Source organism: Panthera pardus, unplaced genomic scaffold (assembly GCF_024362965.1).
Source record: "Panthera pardus isolate Hobbes unplaced genomic scaffold, ASM2436296v1 HiC_scaffold_2, whole genome shotgun sequence".
NCBI lineage: Eukaryota > Metazoa > Chordata > Mammalia > Carnivora > Felidae > Panthera > Panthera pardus.
Window position 1 is genome coordinate 33,149,485 of NW_026526765.1, and position 24,584 is coordinate 33,174,068.

At 37.5% G+C, this 24,584-nt stretch overlaps 1 pseudogene; it reads right to left on the reverse strand.

Annotated features, from left to right (window-relative positions):
• Positions 1 to 15,750: 15,750 nt before the first annotated feature.
• LOC109275803 (beta-arrestin-2-like) lies at positions 15,751 to 22,849 on the reverse strand (annotated as a pseudogene).
• Between the last annotated feature and the right edge of the window lie 1,735 nt (positions 22,850 to 24,584).

A 24,584-nucleotide genomic window follows, 5' to 3' on the forward strand; every position in this document is an offset into this window, starting at 1 on the left:
GGTATTTGGAGCAAAGGGCAAATGCTAGCAGTCACAACCTAGAAAGTCAGAAGCCAAAAGGACCAGCCGAAGTAGGGTTGTTAAGTAATATGGGCTACGAGAAGGGCAGAGAAATGAGTCTGTCCCTTTACAGAAAAAGTGTTCTGAACCCTGAAACCCAGAGGGAGAGATTTCTGGTCTGATCAATAGAACCACAGTGTCCAGTTGGCTTTGAGAAGTAGAAGTAGAAATAGTCTTCTATGTAAGACGAACAGGTGATTGTCCCAGAGCTAGGAATTGAATGTGTGCAGTTACGCTCAGGTACGCCTCTGGCACGAATACGAGTGCTCTCTAAACAGTATCTGGACACATGCTGCTGAGAAACAAAGCATGCTGTGAAATCCGCCAGCCGAACTGTTTCAGCAACTGCAGGCCTTCTAAAGTGTTGGCTGGTGACATGGAATACATTTTTCAATAAAATGCTCTGTATCTGTATAATGCAGAAAGTTGCTGGTGAGCTTAAATGTGTAGACTGACCAGGAGAGAACGCCTTTACTTGTAAAGGAACAGAAGGGTGTTGAAGGAAATTAGAGCCAGGACGTGGAATGTTAAAATGGAGCAATTATAATTTTTCCAGAAGGAGAATATGTATTCTTTTAAAAATCTTTATTCCTCTCTTAATGATGACGGATTCACAGCCAAATGGTGTTTTCTGCCAAGAAAATAACCCCAAACATAAGATAATGAACAGTGGAGGCTGCTGACTATCTGAAGGCTTTTTCATATGCTAAGCATTCACATGCCAACTTATCATTACAGGAAAAATACTATAATTTCTTATTAGAGTTAAGGCTAATGACCCCATCTATTTCACAGGCCCTTCAGAGTGTACTTTGTCAGTCAGTGTGTGAGTAAAGTAAAATCACAAATTGAATTATTTCACCCGGAGAATCAAAGATCAAAACTCTCAAGTGGAGGAAGTAGAAGTGTGCTTTGGACCTCAGGCTACCATGCTCTTTTCTTTTCCTTTCCTACTAAAATTATTTCCGGGGTAGTCTAAAAGGATTATATTTAATTACTTAAGTGCTATTCTTCATTAATGTCACTCTTTGCAACATGAGTTACAAACACAATGGGCCTACAAGAACTATTGTCAAACTGAATGACCGTCTTTCAATTTACTGTTGGCTTCTGGGACATCTTACGATAGATATTTACATATTTTTCTCAAGATTTGACTGAGGTCAAATAGGTCTTGTCCAAACTCTTGAATTAGTTTCCTAGTTGGTTCCATGACATACAGCTATACCATGCATCTTGAACACTATTACCAAGTTTTCTTGTCTTAATCCGTTCTGGCTGCTGAAACAAAATGCCATGGACTGAGTGGCTTATCAACAACAGAGATTTATTCCTCACAGTTATGGAGGCTTGGAAGTCCAAGGTCAAGGTGCCGGCAGATTCGGTATCTGGTGAGGACCCACTTCCTGGCTGTTTCATGTTACAGTTTCATATGGTAGAAGGTGCAAAAGAACTGTCTAAAATCTTTTTTATCTTTTTAAGGCACTCATCCCATTCATTGGGCTCCACTCTTAAACCTCATCACCACCCAAATCCCCACCTCCAAATAGCATCATGTTGGGGATTAGGTTTCAAATATGAATTCAGGGTCATGTAAACATTCAGTCTAAAGGTCCACTCTGCTGACAATAACAATTTGATATTTGGGTGGCATCTCATGGCTTGCAAAGCACTTTTCTTAGTGCCATAAGAGCAACAGTATCTACTCACCCATTCTGATCAATACATATTCACTGAGCACCTGTTATACACCAGACATTATGTTGAGACTTAAAGAGCAAAAAATGAATACGTTTGTTAATTTCAAGAACTTTAGTTAAAAGATACAAATAGTTGGCTGGAAAAAATGAGTTCTGGAAAATACTGAAAATTATAAGAAATTTATCTCAGAAATTATAGCCTCTCTTGTGCATGCACTCTTTTCTTCAGTTTACATTTATTATAATCATCACTGTTATCATTATTTAAAGCCTTTTGTTCACTCATTCACCAAAAATTTACCGTAAGGCACTGTTCTAGGCATTGGACAGTGACTAAGACAAGGAAAAAAAATCCTGCTTTCATGGAGTTTATCATCTACTGGGCAGAAGAGAGAGAAAACAAACCAAATGAGCAAATTATATAGCTTTTTAGCAGCATTTCTTTAATATTTGTAAAATTCCGTTTCTTCTAAAAAAAATTGTGGGTCATTCTCTCTGCCTCTATTTTCTCTTGTCCCTATGCTTTATTAGAGAAAATCTGTCCAGCCTTGTCTCAGGAAAGATTTTCCTTGTCAGCAGGAAAATCTAATCCTGCTGTAGGTCTCATGAGTCTGCCTCTTGGGCAGGGTTGATGGGCCAGCATGAGGCATGAGTCAATTGGATTTTATGTGCCAAGGTTAGGAATTGGAACTGCAGTTAGACATAATGTGAACCTTATTTAAGCCATATGCAAAGAGAGGCAGAAAATACCTCTCTGTAGAGACAAAGAAGAATGAAGTGGGGAGTTGAAGAAATATGCCTACAGAGTATAAATGTTGTCTGTCATGAGGCTCAGCTATACTTTCTGCCCTTGCATTCCATAAGGTACACCTGTTCCCTTTCAATAACACCTGGCAAGCATTTTTCTACTCTCTAAGGGGTTGATTTTTTTTTCCTACTCCACATATAAGTGATATTATGCCATATTTGTCTTTATCTGACTTATTTCATTTAGCATAATTCCAGCAAGTCTCATCCACATTATCACAAATGACAGGATTCCTTTTCTCTAGTGGTTAATATTTCATTACACACACACACACACACACACACACACCCCACTTCTTTATCCACTTATCTGTTGATGGACACCGGTTGTTTCCATAGGTTGGTTATTGTGAATGATGCTGCAAAGAACGTGGGGGAAATGTCTCTTCAAGATTCTGTTTTTGCTTCCTTTAGATTTATAACCAGTAGCAGAATTGCTGGATCATAGGGTAGTTCCCTTTTCAATTTTTTGACGAGCCTCCATACTGTTTTCCAGAGCGGCTGCACCAGTTTTGCATTCCCACTGACAGTGCAAGAGTGTTCCCCTTTCTCCACCTCCTCACCAGCACCTTTGTTTCTTGTGTTGTTGATTTTAGCCATTCTGACAGGTGTGAGTTGATATCTCATTGTGGTTTTGATTTGCATTTCCCTGATGATGGGTGATGCTGAGCACATTTTCATGTGTCTGATCTGTACAGCCCTCATTTTTAATGCAGGCAGACTATTATTAATAAGAAGAATCTCAGTCTCTGGGTACATTAGCGATTAGCTATTAGCATTCCCATATCCACCCCCAAACCATTCTGTTATGCTTATTTTCCTTTAATAGACTTGTAATATTTTGAATGTAATCAGAAAAACCTTTTTATAAACTAGATCTAAAAGCAAGAGCAAGGATCTAATAAATAATCTTGGCAGTTTAATTTAACATTTAATTAAAGTATTTCCTTTATTTTATTAAGGACATCTATTTATATTGTTTAAAAAAACAGAACTCAAAGTTTTAAGGCAACAAAACATCATCACTACTTTACCCTTTCCTACTCTCTCATCTTCTCTCCAGGACCAGTCACTTTCAAATTAGAGCTGGATTGTTTTTCTTTTCTTTCTTCTCTTTTTTGTTTTGTGTGCTTTGTTTTTTATCTTTGTATTTCTTACTACTGGTACCCGTATAACTCCATTTATCCCCCTTCCAGATCTCTTTGCTATGGCTTTCATGTAAACTCCATAATACACTGCTGTTCTAGTTTGTGCTGTAAACTATGCATTCACAAGAGGGGTAACATTGCCCTCAAGAGGATGAAAATTGATTGTTGGGGGGTGGTGAAAAATTCTTAGATATTACAATTGTCTGTGGCCTTGTAAAAGTTAGCCTTACCAATAGAACATTATTCCTTAGAATTTAACTTCTTTTATTGGGTCTCTTGGGTATCTTGCAAGCACCACTGACATTAAGTTTATGGAAGATACACAGAATGTTTACAAGATTAGTGCTAAATCCATCATGAGCAGATGACTTCTTTTCTTCGATTGCTTCGTCTGTCTTGATGCATATTGCAAGAGGAGGCATATTCGTTAGATGTTATTTATGTTTGACCTCAGCGTTTTTATGTGTGAATTAGGCTTTGAGAATGAAATAAAAATAATTTATATTTTATTATTGAATTCTACAAGTTATTCAATGTCACATCAAGTGCTGAAAAGAAAGAAAATGTTGACAATATCCAAATGAATATCTGGCAGCTATTTAAAAGTTATTTACCCATATCAAGCAAAAATTAAGAGTTTGGTCCACTAATACAATTTTTAAGTAATTTAATTTAAAAAATGTTTATTTTTGAGAGAACACAAGAGGGGAGGGGCGACAGAGGATTCAAAGCGGGCTCTGAGCTGACAGCAGTGAGCTTGATGTGGGGCTCGAGCTCACAAACTGTAAGATCATGACCTGAACCGAAGTCAGACACTCAACCAACTGAGCTACCCAGGCGCCCCTTAAGCGATTTAATTTTTAAATTACAGGTAACTCTTGAACAACATAGGTTTGAACTACATGAGTCCACTTACATGCAAATTTTCTTTTGACAAGTATAGTACAATACTATACATGTATTTTCTCTTCCTTATGATCTTAATAACATTTTCCTTTCTCTAGCTTACTTTACTGTAAGAATATAGCATATGATACATATACAAAATATCTGTTAATCAAATGTTTATGTTGTTGGTAGATTTTCTGGTCAATGGTAGGCTATTAGTTAATTTTAAGGGAATCAAAAGTTACATGTCGATTTTTTACAGTGCAGGGAATCGACACTCTTGCATTGTTCAAGGGTCAACTGTAAATTACCAAAAAAAAAAACAAGAATAGTTTAAAAATCTCTTATAACTGTGTATTATGTTTCCAATTTGCATATTCATTTTATAGATTACAATTTATAGAACTAAATAAGTTACATTAAAATTTACTGAGCAATAATCATGAAGATGTTACATGACAATAGCTTTTTAATATTTCAACTTTTAACTTTTAAAAGTAGTCATTCTAAAATCTGCATTGAGCAAAAAGTAAACTTTGTATTTTTTGTTTTTATGTTTAAAGTACATATATGCATACAATATATAAGCAGGTATACAATATATCATGGGTGTCAAAATCTCATTGGGGGATGAGCAATTAGGGAAAAAGAAGTGGAAGAAGTTTCTTAGGGAATGATAATGAAAAAAAAAGTGGTGAAACTGATTTAAACCAACATGTATTGTAAATAAATTACAAGGAAAATAATTGCTTGTTTATGTCCATCGACAATTTTGTCATTTCTTATCCTTGATCTTTGTGTAAGGTTTGATTTTCCAAGCCTAGTGTCTTCTGCTGGAAGAAGATGGGGAGGTACTTGCTTGTCTTGAGCGAGGTAACCTGATGCCTCCAAGTCCTTTGCCTCCACAGGGCTCTGCAGGTTAAAAAGGGACTCCTCTTTGGTACTCACTCTGTGTGCCTTTTAGCACGTAAGCTTGCTCCATTCTGAGTCACCTACCATTCTTCCATTTGCTTTGTTTCCAAAAATTATTGAAATATTACGTCTGCTGACATCTCCTCTGTTCTTCTTGTCCTTTTGGATTTACAACATTTTATTTCTTTCCTGTCATAACAGGAGATTGATGAAATAAGTTTATATGGCCAATTGCTATGTTCAATAGAAATTCTTGGAGCTTCCTAGATGGGAATAAATAGAATCTTTTAGCCATATTCATTTAACCAAACACTTTCCCTATCCTCCTCCCCCATCATAAAATTTTTTAACATCCATCAATCCATTTGAATTTCTACTGTCAATTAAGCTTCCCAATCTGTTTTGATCACAGATATAAAGAATACAATTCAAGAGGATGTGAGGAAAAGATTTGTATTCAGCCTGAAGCTGAAATTACCTCGGGTACTATTATAATACACAAATGCTTTGGTTTTATGGTTTCTCCTATAGCTGACATTTAGGGATGAATAGGTGTTGTTACCCAACTGGGCACTGGGGAGATATATGTCAGAGGAGGCAGGAAAACAAAGAGAGGAGCAGAGAATTAGTTACAAAACTGTGATGATTTCATTATTCTACAAGGGCTAGATGGTTGAATGAAACTGCTTGAATAAAAGTACTGTTTCTGCTCTGCTTTCCAGCAATAATAGAGGAAATCGGTGGGGGGCAACAATTACAAAATAGGCTGGTGGGTGAGCAATCCCAGGGGTAGATCACTAAGCAAGACCCTCAAAATGCTGTGGACATGATACCTTTATAGGTATCATAGGAAAATGATAGGTATCATAGGAAAAGAGATCTCGAAATACCTTTTACTGACACCATGGAATATGCCTAATTGACTTCCTGAGTGATTCCATTGGCCCTATCGTTTCTCATAGGAGAGTGTAAAGCAGTCTGTTTGAATAAAAACAGTGTTGTTTCAGGCTTAGATATACGAAAGAAAACAAAGATAAATCCCAGTAGAAGAATTTCACAGTTTATCCAATCTGCTCTTTCTTTAAACCAAGTTTTGAAGCATGATTTTTTTATTTTCCTCTCTATTACAGAGTCCAGCCCAGGATCCCATGTTTCTTTTAGCCATCATTGTCTCTCTTTCTTTCTGTTTTTTTTTAAGCTTATTTTGAGAGAGAGAGAGAGTGGGGGAGGGACAGAGAAAGAGGGAGTGACAGAGAATCCTGGGAAGGCTCCACACTGTCAGCATGGAGCCAGACACAGGGCTTGATCCCACAAACTGAGAGATCATGATCTGAGCTGAAACCAAGAGTCAGATGCTTAGCCAACTGAGCCAGCCAGGCACCCTCAACTGTCTCTCTTAATACAAGAACAGATACCTAAATTTTCGTTGTCATTAGTGGCATTGACAATTTTGAAGAATAAAGACCACCTACTTTTAGAATATTCATCATTTGGGGTTTGTCTGACAGGATGACATCTGGAGATAACATCAATTGATTTTTGAATCTCAAGTCACCATTGCATTTTGAGAATTGGTGCATTTGGGGAATACCTGGATTTGATTGGCTGGTATATATTTAGGGTTTTTGTCTCTATTTTCATGAGAAATATTAGCCTGTACTAATATTCTTGGAACATATTTGTCAAAGTTTAGTGTTAAGATTGGATTGGCCAGATTAAACAAGTTGTTAGCTCTTTTCCTATATTGTGGAAGAGTTTGTTTAAGATTGATGTGATTTTAAAATATTTACCGGTAAGTCCAATATGGATCTGAGTGTTTGAGGAGTAAAGGATTTAATACCGTGTACAATGAATCTAACAGAAATAAGACTTATAGGTTATCTATGTCTTTAATTATGTCATTTTTGCTAAGCTTCTTTCTCTAGGAATTTGTCCATTTCTTTTTTTTCTTCTTTTTTTGGGGCATAACGTTTCTCAAAGTATGCTTCTAAGGCATTTTTAGATTCTGTAGCCTCTTTAGTGATGTCTTCTTTATTATTCTTCATATTAAAATTGTTATTACTAATAATTATTCTCTCTGTGCCTTAAGGTTTCTCAATTTTATTAGTCTTTTCAAAGATCTAATTTTTGGTCTATTGATTTTCTCTTTAGTCATGTTTGTTTTCTGTTTTATTAATTTCTACTCCTAACTTTATCACTTTCTTTTCATGTAGGTTTAGTTTTTTAAATATTTAGTAAACATGTCATTTGTCTTCAGCCTTTTCCCTCTTAACACACATTTTAAGGTTTTTAAATTTCCCTTTGAAAACTGATTTCACTTTATTCTATAAGATTTGTGTGTTGCATTTCATTTTCAAATTAAATATTTTCTAATTCCTTTTTTTAACTTTATTTTTTATTTTTCAAAATTTACATCCAAATTGGTTACTATATAGAGAAGCAATAATTTCAGTAGATTCCTTAATGCCCCTTACCCATTTAGCCCATGCCCCCTCCCACAACCCCTCCAGCAACCGTAAGTTTGTTCTCCATATTTATGAGACTCTTTTGTTTTGTTCCCCTCCCTGTTTTTACATTATTTTTGTTTCCCTTCCCTTATGTTCATCTGTTTTGTCACTTAAAGTCCTCATATGAATGAAGTCATATGATTTTTGTCTTTCTCTGACTAATTTCACTTAGCATCATACCCTCCAGTTCCATCCATGCAGTTGCAAATGGCAAGATTTCATTCTTTTTGATTGCCAAGTAATACTCCATTGTATACATATACCACATTTTCTTTATCCATTGATCCATTGATGGACATTTGGGCTCTTTCCATAGTTCGGCTATTGTTGATAGTGCTGCTATAAACATGGGGGTGCATGTGTCCCTTCAAAACAGCACACCTGTATCCTTTGGATAAATGCCTAATAGTGCAATTGCTGGGTCTGTAGGATAGTTCTATTTTTAGTTTTTTGAGAAACCTCCATACTGTTTTCCAGAGTGGCTGCACCAGCTTGCACGGCCACCAACAATGCAAAAGAGATCCTCTTTCTCTGCATCCTCGCCAACATCTGTTGTTGCCTGAGTTGTTAATGTTAGCCATTCTGACAGGTGTAAGGTGGTATCTCATTGTGGTTTTCATTTGTATTTCCCTGATCATGAGTGATGTTGAGCATTTTTCATGTGTCAGTTGGCCAATCTGGATATCTTCCTTGGAGAAATGTCTATTCATGTCTTTTGCCTGTTTCTTCACTGGATTATTTGGTTTTTGGGTGTTGAGTTTGATAAGTTCTTTATAGATTTTGGATACTAACCCCTTAGCTGACACATCATTTGCAAATATCTTCTCCCATTCTGTCAGTTGCCTTTTAGTTTTGCTAACTGTTTCCTTCGCTGTGCAGAAGCTTTTTATTTTGATGAGTTCCCAGTAGTTCATTTTTGCTTTTGTTTCCCTTGCCTCCAGAGATGTGTTAAGTAAGAAGTTGCTGTGGCCAAGATCGAAGTAAGAAGTTGCTGTGGCAAAGAGGTTTTTGCCTGCTTTCGCCTCGAGGATTTTGATGGCTTCCTGTCTTACATTGAGGTCTTTCATCCGTTTTGAGTTTATTTTTATGTATGGTGTAAGAAAGTGGTCCAGGTTCATTCTTCTGCATGTTGCTGTCCAGTTTTCCCAGCACCACTTGCTGAAGAGACTGTCTTTATTCCATTGGATATTCGTTCCTGCTTTGTCAAAGATGAGTTGGCCATACGTTTGTGGGTCCATTTCTGGGTTCTCTATTCTGTTCCATTTATCTGAGTGTCTGTTCTTGTGTCAGTACCATACTGTCTTGATGATTACAGCTTTGTAGTATAGCTTGAAGTCTGGGGTTGTGATGCCTCCTACTTTGGTTTTCTTTTTCAAGATTGCTTTGACTATTCAGGGTCTTAACTGGTTCCATACAAATTTTAGGATTATTTGTTCTAGCTCTGTGAAGAATGCTGGCGTTACTTTGATAGGGATTGCATTGAATATGTAGTTTGCTTTGGGTAGTATCAACGTTTTAACAATATTTGTTCTTCCTATCCAGGAGCATGGATTCTTTTTCCATTTCTTTGTGTTTTTCCATTTCTTTCATAAGCTTTCTATAGTTTTCAGTGCATAGATTTTTCACCTCTTTGGTTAGATTTATTCCTAGGTATTTTATGGTTTTTTGTGCAACTGTAAATGGGATTGATTCCTTGATTTCTCTTTCTGTCGCTTCATTGTTGGTGTATAGGAATGCAACCGATTTCTGTGCATTGATTTTATATCCTGCAACTTTGCTGAATTCATGGATCAATTCTAGCAGTTTTTTGGTGGAATCTTTTGGGTTTTCCATATAGAGTATCATGTCATCTGCGAAGAGTGAAAGTTTGACCTGCTCCTGGCCAATTCGGTTGCCTTTTATTTCTTTGTGCTGTCTGATTGCAGAGGCTAAGACTTCCAATACTAAGTTAAATAACAGTGGCGAGAGTGGACATCCCTGTCTTGTTCCTGACCTTAGGGGGAAAGCTCTCAGTTTTTCCCCATTGAGGATGATATTAGCGTTGGGTCACTCATATATGGCTTCTATCATCTTGAGGTATGATCCTTCTATCCCTACTTTCTTGAGGGTTTTTTACAAGAAAAGATGCTGTTTTGTCAAATGCTTTCTCTGCATCTATTGAGAGGATTGTATGGTTCTTGTCCTTTCTTTTATTGATATGATGAATCATGTTAATTGTTATTCGTATATTGAACCAGCCCTGCATCCCAGGAATAAATCCCACTTGGTCGTGGTGAATAATTTTTTTAATGTATTGTTGGATCCGGTTGGCTAATATCTTGCTGAGGATTTTTGCATCCATGTTCATCAGGGAAATTGGTTTATAGTTCTCCTTTTTAGTGGGGTCTCTGTCTGGTTTTGGAATCAGGGTAATGCTGGCTTCATAGAAAGAGTTTGGAAGTTTTCCTTCCATTTATATTTTTTGGAACAGCTTCAAGAGAATAGGTGTTAACTCTTCCTTAAATGTTTGGTAGAATTCCCCTGGAAAGCCATCTAGCCCTGGCTTTTTGGTTTTTTGGCAGATTTTTTATTACTAATTCGATATCCTTACTGGTTCTGGGTCTGTTCAAATTTTCTATTTCTTCCTGTTTCAGTTTTGGTAGTGTATGTGTTTCTAGGGATTTGTCCATTTCTTCCAGATTGCCCATTTTATTGGCATATAATTGCTCATAATATTCTCTTGTTATTATTCTTATTTCTGTTGTGTTGGTTGTGATTTCTCCTCTTTCATTCTTGATTTTACTTATTTGGGTCCTTTCCTTTTTCTTTTTGATCAAACTGGCTAGTGGTTTATCAATTTTGTTAATTCTTTCAAATAACAAGCTTCTGGTTTCATTGATCTGTTCCACTGTTTTTTTGGTTTTTATAGCATTAATTTCTGCTCTAATCTTTATTATTTCCTGTCTTCTGCTGGTGTTGGGTTTTATTTGCTGTTCTTTTTCCAGCTCCTTAAGGTATAAGGTTAAGTTGTGTATCTGGGATCTTTCTTCCTTCTTTAGGAAGGCCTGGATTTCTATATACTTTCCTCTTATGACCGGCTTTGCTGTATCCCAGAGGTTTTGGGTTGTGGTGTTATCATTTTCATTGACTTCCATATACTTTTTAATTTCTTCTTTAACTGCTTGGTTAGCCCATTCATTCTTTAGTAGGATGTTCTTCAGTCTCCAAGTATTTGTTACCTTTCCAAATTTTTTCTTGTGGTTGATTTCGAGTTTCATAGCGTTGTGGTCTGAAAATATGCACAGTATGATGTCGATCTTTTTGTATTTACTTAGGGCTGATTTGTGTCCCAGTATATGGTCTATTCTGGAGAAGGTTCCATGTGCACTGGAGAAGAATGTATATTCTGCTGCTTTAGGATGAAATGTTCTGAATGTATTTGTTAAGTCCATCTAGTCCAGTGTGTCATTCAAAGCCATTGTTTCCTTATTGATTTTTTGATTAGATGATCTGTCCATTGCTCTAAGTGGGGTGTTGAAGTCTCCTACTATTATGGTATTACTATTGATGAGTTACTTTATGTTTGTGATTAATTGATTTATATATTTGGGTGCCGCCACATTTGGCGCATAAATGTTTACAATTGTTAGGTCTTCTTGGTCTATAGACCCCTTGATTATCATATAATGCCCTTCTGCATCTCTTGATACAGTCTTTATTTTAAAGTCTGGATTGTCTGATATAAGTATGGCTACTCTGGCTTTCTTTTGTTGACCATTAGCATGATAGCTGGTTCTCCATCCCCCTATTTTCAATCTGTAGGTTTCTTTAGGTCTAAAGTGGGCCTCTTGTAAACAGCATATAGATGGGTCTTGTTTTCTTATCTATTCTGTTATCCTATGTCTTTTGATTGGAGCATTGAGTCCATTGATGTTTAGAGTGAGTACTGAAAGATATGAATTTATTGCCATTATGATGCTTGTAGAGGTGGAGTTTCTGGTGGTGATCTCTGGTCCTTTCTAATATTTTGTTGCTTTTGATACATATATGTACATATATATACACATATATACATATAGACATACATATACAAATATATACATATATATACATATATACATATACATACAAATATATATATATGTATATATATTTTCCTCTTTTCTCTCCTCAGAGAGTCCCCCTTAAAATTTCTTTAGTGGTCACAAACTCCTTTAATTTTTGTTTGTCTGGGAAACTTTTTATCTCTCCTTCTATTTTGAATGGCAGCCTTGCTGGATAAAGAATTCTTGGCTGAATATTTTTCTGATTCAGCACACTGAATACATCCTGCCACTCCTTTCTGGCCAGCCAAGTTTCTGTGGATAGGTCTGCTGCAAACCTGATCTGTCTTCCCTTGTAGGTTAGGGACTTTTTTTCCCTTGCTGCTTTCCTGATTTTCTCCTTGCTTGAGTATTTGTGAATTTGACTATGATATGCCTTGTTGATGGTCGGTTTTTGTTGAATCTAATGGGGGTCCTCTGTGCTTCCTGGATTTTGATGTCTGTCTTTTTCCCCAGGTTAGGAAAGTTTTCCCCTATGATTTGCTCACATAACCCTTCTACCCCTATTTCTCTCTTCCTCCTCTGGGACCCCTATGATTCTGATGTTGTTCCTTTTTAATGAGTCACTGATTTCTCTAATTCTTAAATCGTGCTCTTTTGCCTTAATCTCCCTCTTTTTTTCTGCTTCATTATTCTCTATAAGTGTGTCCTCTATATCGCTGATTCTCTGTTCTGCCTTGTCCATCCTTGCCGCCACTGCATCCATCCGTGATTGCAGCTCAGTTGTAGCATTTTTAATTTCATTCTCGCTATTTTTTACTTCTTTCATCTCTGCAGAAAGGGATTCTAATCTATTTTCAACTCCAGCTAGTATTCTTATTATCATGATTCTAAATTCTGGTTCAGAACATCTTGCTTGTGTCTGTGTGTTGGTTAAATCCCTGGCTGTCATTTCTTCATCCTCTTTCTTTTGGTGTGAATACCTTTGTTCTGTCATTTTGAAGGGAGAAAAGGAATTAATGAGGTAGAAAAATTGAAATTAAAAAAATTAAAATTAAAAAATATCAAAATTAAAAATTAAAAACACACACAGAAAAATAGAATAGATGATGCTAGATCCTAGGTGTGTTTTGCTCTGGGTGTAGAAAGTGGTTTGACAGATTAGAGAAACAAATGAACAAAAAAAAAAGGGGGGGGAGAGAAAACAAAAAGGAAATCATTTGAGATTTTGAAAAAATAAACACACTAAAGTAGACTAAAATACACAAAAGTAGAGAACATAGTAGAAAAAATTATAGAAAAATATTTTTAATAAAAATTAGAAAGAAATATGATTTTTTTGTTTTCTGTATTTAAGAAAAAAGAAAAGAAACGAAAAAGAAAAAAGATAAAAAAAGAATAAAGAAAAGACAAAAAAGAAATTGTTTGAAAATTTGAAAAAGTGAATACACTGTAGTAGACTGAAATAAAATGATGGGAGTAACATAGAATTTGAAAAAATTTACATAAAAGCAAAAAATATAGTAATAAAAATTAAATAAAATATTTTTAAAAGAAAATTAAAGTAAAAACGAAGTTTTTCTCTTTCTGCATTCAAGAAAAAGAAAAGAAATGAAAAAGAGAAAAAAGAAAAAGAAATAAAAAAGAAAATTTGGAAAAGTGAGTACACTGAAGTAGACTAAAATAAAATGATGGAAGTAGATCAAATAAAGTATTTTTTTCAAATAAAGTAGAATTTGAAAAAATTTACACAAAGTAAAAAATATAGTAATAAAAATTAAAGACAGATATTTTTAATAAAAATTGAAAATAAAAATGAGTTTTTTCTTTCTGTATTCAAGAAAAAGAAAAGAATTGTAAAAGAGAAAAAGGATAAAGAGAGAGAGAAAATAAATTGAATAATGAACCTGCTAACTGATTGAAGTAGGACTGAAATTGCTTCGTTTTCTCCTAGAGGTCAGTCCATGTAACTCTTTATAGTCCATACATTAAGCCGGCGGTGAGGTTTGTGTTCTTGAGCGAAGTTGGCCCAATTGGGCGGGGCTCGTTGTAACAGCTCCACTCTCCACTAGATGGCGCTGCTAGCCTACTGGGGTGGATTGCTGCGGTGCTCATCGGTGCACATGCGCATGCGCGGGAGCAGTGAAAAATGGCACCACCCAGCCACCCAGTCTGTTCTTCCAGATCAGCAATTGTGCACCGGTCCTCTGTCTTCAGCTCTCTTCCACTCTCCGCTTTTCCACTCTCCATGACCAGGCCCCAGGCAGTACCTCTCTCCCAAGTTTTGTCTCAGATGCGGCTGTTTTCCCTGGCCCCTTACTTCCGAAGGACTGCGGCTTTGACCCACTCTGCCCCTCTGCGGGAGGGTCTCACCAAACAATGGCCGAATGAGCAATGGCCGAATGTCGGCTGCACCCAGGACGCCCTCTGGACCCTGCTGTTCCCAGTGCCCCGAGACTGTGGCCAGATGCCAGCCCACGCCCCCAAAAAAATCGTGAGACAGTGTAGCCTCAGCATTTCAGGGACCATGGAAAATTGCAACACACATCTGGCACCAGACTTCACCCTCAACAACCTTGCCCCAGCACCAGCGAATGTGGCTGCCTTCCGGGTTCTGCTGGGACCAGGTGGCTTCAACAGTCTCTACCAAATGTCCTTCCAGCAGTGGAACCGCTTTTCCCCGTGTGGCCTGAGAACCTCCTGGACCCCACTCAGCTCCTGGGGATTCACCTTTCCCACCAGAGCACCACCAGGTATGGAGCTGTGGAGTTGCAGCCTTTGCGCTCCCCTTGTTTACAGTCTTAATGGAATTTAAACCCTCTCCTTTCTCCTTTTTCCCTTTTTAGTTTAGTCCCTGCAGCTGTTTCGAATTTTCCACTTTCTCTCCAGCTCCTTTCGGGGAGGGGTGCTTTTCCCGTATGCTCCCCCTTCCCCAGTCTCTGTCCTCTCACTGCCCGCAAAAGGTGTTCCCTACCTTTCGGGGCTTCTTGCTCCCCAAGTTCAGCTCTTCGTGTCGTGTACCTGCTGAATTCTGTGGTTCAGGTGGTGCAGATTGTTGTGTTAATCTTCCAATCGGTTTTCTAGGTGTATAGGATGGTTTAGTGTTGGTCTGGCTGCACTTCATGGACACGAGACACACAAAAAGCTTCCATGCTCTTCCGCCATCTTGGCTCCTCCCCTTTTCTAACTTCCATTAATATTATGTCTTTGAACCATAGGTAATCTAGAAGTGTATTACTTGTTCCAAATATTTTATAATTTTTTTCCCTATTAAAGGGTTTATTTTCTTCTTTATGCTTAGAAACAAAGAACTGACCTCACCCTCTCCCCCCACTTCCCACCTCAGCCTTTCCTGTTGAAGGAAAAGGGAGGAAGAGTGATGGCAGGGGTGTTGGGGGGGTGTTGAATGTGAGAGTTCTTTCTCCCCACTTTGCCTACGGTCACTCCCCTTTTCAGCATCCCCCTCCAAAAAATATAGATTTGAACATGACTTGCCACCCATAGTGGGGTTGGGGAAACATAGCCAGAGTCAAAAAAGTAATATCCATTCTCAACAAAAAATGGGTTCAGAGAGTGTCTGGCTGAAACTGGTAAGGGAGGGAGGTGGGGAGAAGGATAGCTGAGGAAGCTGCTGAGTGGAGGGAGGGCAGAGAGCCTGGGACCCTCCTTCTCCCTGCACCAGCCGCCCCCTCTTTGCAGCTCCCTTCTAGCAGAACTGGTCCTCATCTTTCATCCCCTTCCGTGGCTGCTGGGCAAAGTCCTCAAACACGATGTCATCGTCTGTGGCATAGTTGGTTTCAAATTCAATGAGGTTGGTGTCCACAGGGGCATCAGCTTCAGGCGTGGCTGTCTGGGGCCCAGGGAGGGTGATGTGTTCATGGGGCTTGGGGTGCATAAGAACAAAAGGCACATCAATGGAGACATCCCCACCACGAGACACCACTAGCTTCACCCTGACCCTGTAGAACCCCAGGATTCCCAACACCTCCTCTTTGGCACCCTCCTTCACGATGGTGCTGGAATCCAGTTTGGTGTCCTTGTGCTTGAGCTTCCCATCCAGGCCAAGACCGCGCTTCTTCCAGTTGTTGCTGAGCAGTGGTGTGATATACACCTTCCGAAGGTGGAACCGGGTGACACCTGGTCATCTTGCTCAATCTGAGCCACAGGACACTTGTACTGGGCAGTGCTGAGAGGCAGATGTTGGCGTGCTGTCTTACAGAGACTTTGGTCTTCTTGACAGTCTTGGTGGAATTGGTGACAGGGACGTTGATGTTGAGGGGCTCCCCTTGGTTGTATAGCTTTTCATCCAGGGAAGCCTCAGGTGCAGGGAGCAGTCAGACATAAAGTGAAGTGTGGTTTCTACTGAAATCTGAGTGCCTGGTTTCTTTGGTGGAAATTGCACCTTTTGGATCACCAGACACACCAAGTTCCTTCTGTGGCTTTTCCTTTTCTAGTGACTTAGCACAGAGGCTCGAATCTCAAAGTCTTCCCCACAAGCCTTCCTTGTGTCCTCTGGGTCTGGCTACAGTGTGACAAAGCAGGGAAGATTCTGGGGTATTATATCCAGGTCCTCACAGTCATAGCGGAAGGCATCGGTGAGGGTCACAAACATTTTTTGGTCCTTCAAGTAGTCAGGGTCCATAAGCACCACATCATCACTTTGTCCAGGGTGGTCTGCAAAGTCCCACTTGCCTAAGTACATGCTGAGCTTGCAGTTAGGGCTCAACTTCTTGGAGACCCTGGTGCCAGGTTTCTCCCCATGGTGCTCACATCAGGTGCCCCAGGGGTTCCCGGGTCCCTGGCTCCTAGTCTCCCAGCTTGCTGCCAAGTTCTTGCTCCTCCCCAACCATTGCCTATGCATGCCCTCTGCTTCCAAATATATATACAATAAAACCTTGGTTTGCCATCATAATTTGTTCCAGAAACATGCTTGTAATCCAAAGCACTTGTATGTCAAAGTAAATTTCCCCATAAGAAATAATGGAAAACTCAGATGAGTCGTTTTACAACCCAAAAATATTCATATAAAAATGATTTACAATACTGTAATATAATACAAAATCATAAAAAAATACAAAATATAGAGAAAAATAAACAAATTAACCTGCACTTACGTTTGAAACCCTTCACGACCAGTGTGGGGGAGACAAGAGAGAGGAGGGTCATTTTGTAGGACGACTTCACTAATGGAATCACTGCTATCTATTGGTTCAATAGAATCTTTTTCTTTTTGTACAACTTTAAACAAGAAACCTATCCAATGACACTTACTTTTGCCTCCTTTTGAGGATTTCATGGAAATGAGACATTGCATTATTATTTACCAGATTCATTGCTTGCATTGTTATAGCCTTATTTGGGTGGTGCTTTTCTACAACATTTTGCACCGTTTCCCATATTACATATCTCCCTAATCTCATTTGAAGTGAGGTATTCCCCTGCCTTTTTCTCCTCCTCCTCTGCAGATGAGATGAAGACATAGACTTCTTATAAAATCTTGCAATTTTGGCCACTCGCATACCTTGTTCGTACTTCTCGATGATTTCTTTCTTAACTTCCACAGTAATCATCTCCTTCTTACCACCTTTCTTCTTCAATATTTTCCTGCATGGCGGCTATTGTATATGCTCGCATGCATGTTGACTACAGTGCAGAATTAATAAAATCTTTCTATATAGTGTATTTAATGTACCTGGCAATAAAGCAGCAGAGGAAAGGGTCTGTGTCTGCAGGCAGCTTGACCTAGAATGAAGCAAAGCATTCCTAAGCTTACTCTTGTATGGAAAAGCAAAGGACTGTTCATAGGTGCTTTCAAGTGACAAAAAATACACTAATGCCAGTTGTGGGCACCTTCCAACGTTCTGAAATATCACTGATTTCTGTCAAACACCACGGCCTGAGGCCCAGCATCTGAGCATAGGAGACAGTCACCCACAATCCCTCAGGGAGAGAGAGAGAGAGAGAGAGAAGAACCATTGGCTCAGGTGTGATCATGTGACATTTGGCATCACATGCTACTCGTATTGCAAGACATCACTTGTTTATTAACATTTATTAGAAATGTTCGCTTGTCTTGTGGAATACTCGCAGAACAAATTACTTGCAATCCAAGATTTTACTGTGAGATACATGTGTGTGTGTGTGTGTGTGTGTGTGTATGTGTATAGTTATACATAACTATGTAACTGTGATATATATATATATATATATATAGTTTAAAAAAACATATATATGTTTTAATTTTAGAGAAAAAGAAGGTGGGGGAGTGGGAGAGAGAGGCAGACCTTGATCCCACGACCCTGGGTTCACAACCACAGCCAAAATCAAGAGTCACTCACCTAACCAATTGAGCCACCCAGGCACACTGCTTCCAAATATTTCAGAATACATATGCATAGCTAAATTCCACTACTGTTTGGGATTATATTTATATATCTCCATCCCTTTAAACCATTGAGACTTGCATTATGACTCAACATATGATCATTTACCAATATATGGTAAATGTTTCACATGTACTTGAAAAGTGTGTATAAAGAAGTTTTGTAATCTTTTATCTATTTTAATTAGATCAAATTTATTAAAAGCAACCTTCAAATCTTCGATATCTTTACTGAGTTGCCTGTTCTATCGGTTACTATTGAGAAGTGCTTTAAAACCTCCCAACAGCTTTACCCATCTCTTGAGTTCTGGCTCTCTTCAACATCCTACTAACTTTTGTCTCCCGAGCACTGTGAAGTAGAAAAAAGCTCTGATCTGCTGCTTTTCATTAGGACTCTGGCCTGCAGCACTTATATATCAGAAAATTCCTTAGAAGGAAAAGTAGTAGAGAATTTCTCTTACTGCAGCGGATTTTCCTTTTCTCAGGTTTCTTCATTGTTAAAGTATTTCTTGCCCTGATTATTCTTTTTTTTTTCTTTTAAAATTAAGGTTTGCTTAGTTTTGACAGAGAGAGAGCAATCGAGGGAGGGGCAGAGAGAGAGAGATACAGAATCCCAAGCAGACTTCCCTCTGCCAACGTAGAGCCTGATGTGGGGCTCAAACTCATGAACCATGAGATCTTGACCTGAGCCAAAGTCAAGAGTCTGACGCTTGACAGACTGAGCCACCCAGGTGCCCCTATTCTCTTTTTAATTTCAACATTTAGAGTTGCTTTTCTAGGAGGTTTGTTTTGATAGGAAATACTCTGCCAGAGAGAGAGAATCAAAGCTCACATATGCATAGTTTCTGATTGGTAAAGTAATACCTCTGTTTTGTAGAAATTTGGAAAGTCAGAAAAGTAAAAAAAAAAAATTAAAAAATCTTCCACCATCTTCACCTGGCTAATTCCTAGTCATCTTTCTGTTTTCTACCTCATTTAACTTTTTCAGTTATATTAAACCCATTTATATTAACCATTTATATTAAATTTATATTTATATTAAATTAGATGCTATTCATAGCACCTTGTATTTTTTGTTGTTGTTGTTGTTTACACTTTTCACAATGTGTTAGTATAGATTTATTTCTGTATTTATTTGATTGGCACTTGTCTCTTTCACTAGATTATTAGTTCTAGTGTTGCAAGGACCACGTCTACTTCTCTCTGTAAACATGTTATCTATTATGGACTATTTGATATGTATGAAATATGCTTTTTGAGCAGTATTTCTTTTTTGTGTGCATATATGTGTATGCTTTCAATTAATATTCTATTCTGCATGTAATCTCTATGTGTATTTTCCCATTTTCTGTATTTTAAAAATTCGTTTGATGACATATCATATACATTTCTCCATAGGAAGACTGTCTTCTAATACTAGCTCAGTCACCAACTATTTGACCTTGGACATATCAGTTAATATTTATAGGGCTCAGTTTCCTCATCTGTAAAATAAGGAAATGATAATCGCCTTAACTACTCATTTGGAGAATTGTCAAAAGTAAATGAGCCCCACTGATATGCAAGGAAATTGTGGCATAAAAGATACAGAACATGAAATAGTTAAACAAGGATGCATTAAACTGTTGCTACCATTGTTGCTTGATGGATTGTCTACAAAAAGACCATTGGGACCATAAGTGATATGAAAGAGCCATGTTTACCTCATATCTCTAGGGAAGATGTAACACTTTCTATTGACCACATAAATGGAGAAGCTCTTCACACATAGAATGTTTACATCATGGCAGAGGGATAAGTATCATAGAGCAATTAGGTAAGAAAACAACATAGAGCTAAAACAAGATGCAGCTATTTCCATTACAGAAAAGTAGGCAATTAGCTTTTTGTAGAGCACTTTAGCGGGTGGCAAACATCTGCAGAAATGTAATAAACACTCAGTTGCTTCTAAGTAAGTGCATGAGCAAAAAGAAATAATTGCAGTTATTAATAAGGGATGAGAAGAAAACAATCTCTCCCATCTTAGAAGATTGGAAAGAAAATCACCATGAGACAAACCCAGATGACATGAGATCATTTTTTCTAACTATCCTGGGTTATCAGCAGGCGTTATGAGAATCTTATCAATGTATGTTTTTCCAGGTTAGTTAATTCTTTCATTAAATTTATTTGTTTTTCTCTTTTTGGTATAATATACATATGGCAACATTATCACTACTGAATATTGCTTCAATCATTTCCACAAATATTTGCTTTCTTGATAAATTCTTGAGATTAAATTAATACCTTCAAGTATTGCTATATGTGATACCTGGATGGGTAGACCCTGCTAACCATTTGAGTGAAGGTTTTAGAACTCAGAGTTTGCAAAACGAGGTGAACAGTACTACCTACGTAATGCTCTATCTCAAGAATGATCTTCCCAGATGAACTTTGCATTATTTCTTTTGAAGAATAAAAGTAAAAAGCACTATATAATTGCAAGGCATCAATATAGAAACACCCCCAGAGTACATAGATTCCTTGTCTCAATAATAGAAATGGCACTTTCCCTTAATGTTCAGGGAAAATTCTAGCATTCTCCCAATAAGTGAAACTTTGTTATTCTAAGTTTCTTTTGTTTGGAAAATGTTGCATTACTCGGGAACTAGAATCACTTCATCAGAGAATTTAGAAATAAATATACTTCCCAAATGCTTGTTCGTTTAAATTCTATCTGGCAAAGTGGCCATTTAATCAACAGAGTGAGAAAAATAGAGATTTAATCTATAGCTTAATTGGGCTAGCAACTAATGAATGTTTCAGCTTCTTCTAGCTCCTTCTAGCTGAATGTAGGAGCTAGAAGAAGCTGAAACATTCATTAGTCTGTGGTTTCTCCAATTTTATAAATGATTATTGGTGACTAATGAAGCAATCCTCTACCTCCTCTGTACCATTTGTGGAAACAGAAGCACAGAAAATCCTCTGCTTTTATACTGCCATGCTAAGGTGACTCCATTTGTTAAAGATGCCAAGGGCACACAATTACTCCTGTTCATTAATTACTAGTTAAATCAGCTTTACTACCATCAGAAACTAAGAAAGTTATGAGAAATGTCAAGGTAGTAAAATATGGAAGTACATTTGCAACTGTGAATTATTCAGAACTCAAGACAGACAATTTATTACTACTTGTTGCTATAATAAATCCTCACTAATGGAACCCTATTAATTAGGAGTTTGGGATGATTTGGAGTCTTGGCTGAGATCTGTCCTTTTATTTATTAGAAAGACATTTGGAAAGCAAGTTAGTAGTCAAGCAATAAGGACAATATATATTTTTTAAAGTCCAGGCTCTCTGCTGCCCTTCTTTATTAATAAATAATAAATGCCATTGTTGCATTTTTTGACCTAGTAAAAGAGGAGGATGCAAAGACAAGTTTTGTCACACATGAAACCATAGCAATAAAGCCTGTAGACCACTGAAAAGAAGAAGAGGAGATGAAAAATTTAAGGAAATAATGGGCAAGAGATGAGTCATGAGCTACGCTCATGAGTGGTGTGCTGGTAAATGTTTAATAATTGTAGCATCTTCCAATTTCTGTGGTGTAAATACTCATGTTATGGACAATTTCAAGCTACCAATCGGATATTATTGAGTACAGAGGTAGAAAGAGAAAATATACATAAATAACCTCAAGGGCATAAGTATTATTAAAGTCTATTTTACTACTAAAATGCTGATAAAGTTAGTAAAAATGTATTAAGATGATAAGGATGTGATGATTTGGAGTATTTATTGCTTTTGTTTTTAATTAATTTAAACCTAAATTCATATAATTTAATTTAAAATAAAGTCTGGTTTTAACAACTAGCTGGCAGCATTCCTAAACTTTCATGAGCTGGTATATATAAGTTGGCTCTAGTATACCATTACATCTTGGTAACACACTCTGTCTCCCAGAGTTGAAACCTAGGGTGCAGCAAAATATATCCAACCAAATTGTGAGTCCAAATAAGTATTGGACTTTGAACTATGATACCTTGGACATAGATGGAAACGATTATAAAGCTTTCAGAGAAGCCCTGAATTCAGAATGGTGTCACAAACAATATGGCAGGCCAACAAGAAAGCAGGAATATTGCAGGAAGTAAATGGACCAGGGATAATTTTCCTAATTGTGGGAAGCCTATTTGTCATATCCTCAGCTCTTGTGTGCCTATTGAGAAAACTCTGATAGAACAGGAAAGGCCTTGATTAGATGCTATGGCAAGGAACACATGTTTCATGGTGGGTGTCAGCATAAAGCCTCTAAAGACCAAATAGAAAGACTCATTCAAAATGAATGCCAGTTGTAGATGCTGAGCAAGTCATTAGGACAAAGCCCATTACCGTGGCAGCCAACGTGGCGTGAAATGACAGTCTGTGGATTCGAGGCCCCATCCCACCACCTCTATGAGTGTTTGGATGAATCTGAAAACAGAGAAGGTAGAAAAGAAACCCTATGACAGACCAAAAGATAAAACTGATAGGAATTTAAATTTTGAGCTGACTGAATATTTACCTTGAATAATAATATTAATTTGAAAGTTCAAAATATTTGTCTTCAGTCATTGAGTTAGGGTCAGGAAGGCAAGAAGAACTCACAGAAAACAAAGTTACATTTTTGAGGTACATCTGAGTTCTACCAGGTAAAAATACCAATTCCACTATAGTCAGTACACCCTTGTAAGGAGACCGTTTCTTATTTTAAGAAAATTTTCAAAAACCTCTCTATTATCTTAAAAATCTTTCCATAATCTATTTCTTAAAATAACTTCTAAATTGTGTTTCACTCCCAAATACATTTCTAGCTAAGGTTTTTACATTAAGTTTCTTTCTCGTGTTTACAAAAGCCTTCAGAAATCTCATGTTTATGGTTTCAGGCATTCCCAGAGCAGTGTTTCTAAATCTGAGCTTTCAGTTCTCCTGATTTACAGCCTTGAGGTCACCATTTATTTCTTCCTTTCCCCAGACCTATATGCCCAATCAACAGAACAGGCCCTTTCAACTCTGCCTTCATGGGCTTTCTTATATCTCTTTATTCCTTCTGATTCCTCCTGTCTTATCTAGAATCCAGGCTCCTTCCACCTCATGTTTAAGTAACTATGATAGTCTCCTAGCTGATCTCTCTACTTTCAGCCCCTTCTAAAAGTTATGTTGGCGTTGTTTCCTAGTACCCTCTGTTTATCATATCCACACTCTTGCTCTTAATCCACAATAACTCTCTTATGTTGAGTCTAAATGCTCAGCTTGATAATCGCCCTTTTCCATCAGCCAGCTGGTTTTTAACAGAGTGTTGTAATTCTTTCCTACCACAAACTGTTCTCATGGCAAGCAACTTGCCTTTCTGTTATACTTGTCAACTTTCCACTTGTCTGCTCATTTCTCCATCCTCCCCTGCCCTTGTCCTAAAATCTCTTCAACCCACTCATGAAAAACCTATATGCTCTCAGCCAAATCCCATCTCGTACTCTAAACTTTCCTCACCTCTCCAGCCCATAGGCCAAGTTCCAGATTAGAGTATCTATAAGGCTATAATCTGCGTCACAGAAAATGCCATTGATTAGACATTTTCTTGGTCTGCTCATTATGTCTCATGTATCAAACCAGATTGTAAAGTACTTAAGAACAGTTTAGATCTTCTCCTTGTATATTCTTCATAACACTTAGCATAATATTGGGCTTGTGTGTTGGTACTTAAAAAAAATTTTTTTTTGAAAAGCCATTTATTTATTTATATCCATTAAGCAAATCTTATTTCCTTGGTTTATTGCAATATACATTTGGGGAATAAAATTCCATTCCTTTAAGGATACTTCATTAATTGAAACTAGCCTTTTTCCAATCCATCTAAACCGAGATGTTTACTTGCCTATGGCAATTTTTAAACATAATCTACATGTATGTGCTATGGATTAGTATGAAGTAGTTAATTTTTTGCGAGTCTGTTTTAGTCAATATACTTGATTTTATCATAGAAAAATAAAACCACTGACCCATCACCAACCTATCAACCATCCCTTTAGTTATTTAGCAATGCAGGATTGGGTAGTAACTGGTTTATTTATTCATTTATTTGGCAAATGTGAATCAGACACTTGTTTTGTGTTAGGCATGAGTCTAGGACCTAGGTAGG